Here is a 551-nt window from a genome sequence, read left to right as displayed (position 1 = left end):
CACTTTCACCAATGGACAGATATCCAAAATGAAAATAAATAAGGAAACACAAGCTTTAAATGATACATTAAACAAGATGGACTTAATTGATATTTATAGGACATTCCATCCGAAAACAACAGAATACATTTTCTTCTCAAGTGCTCATGGAACATTCTCCAGGATAGATCCTATCATGGGTCACAAATCAAGCCTTGGTAAGTTTAAGAAAATTGAAATCATATCAAGTATCTTTTCTGACCACAGCACTATGAGACTAGAAATCAGTTACTGGAAAAAAAAATCTGTAAAATATACAGACACATGGAGTTTAAACAATACACTACTAAATAACCAAGAGATCACTAAAGAAATCAAAGAGAAAATCAAAAAATACCTAGAAACAAATGATAATGAAACCACGATGACCCAGAACCTATGGGATGCAGCAATAACAGTTCTAAGAGGGAAGTTTATAGCAATACAATCCTACCTCAAGAAACAAGGAACATCTCAAATAAACAACTTAACCTTACACCTAAAGCAATTAGAGAAAGAAGGACAAAAAACCC

Source organism: Physeter macrocephalus, chromosome 20 (assembly GCF_002837175.3).
Source record: "Physeter macrocephalus isolate SW-GA chromosome 20, ASM283717v5, whole genome shotgun sequence".
Lineage (NCBI taxonomy): Eukaryota > Metazoa > Chordata > Mammalia > Artiodactyla > Physeteridae > Physeter > Physeter macrocephalus.
The sequence above is the reverse complement of the archived record's forward strand: the minus strand, read 5'-3'. Positions refer to the sequence as shown.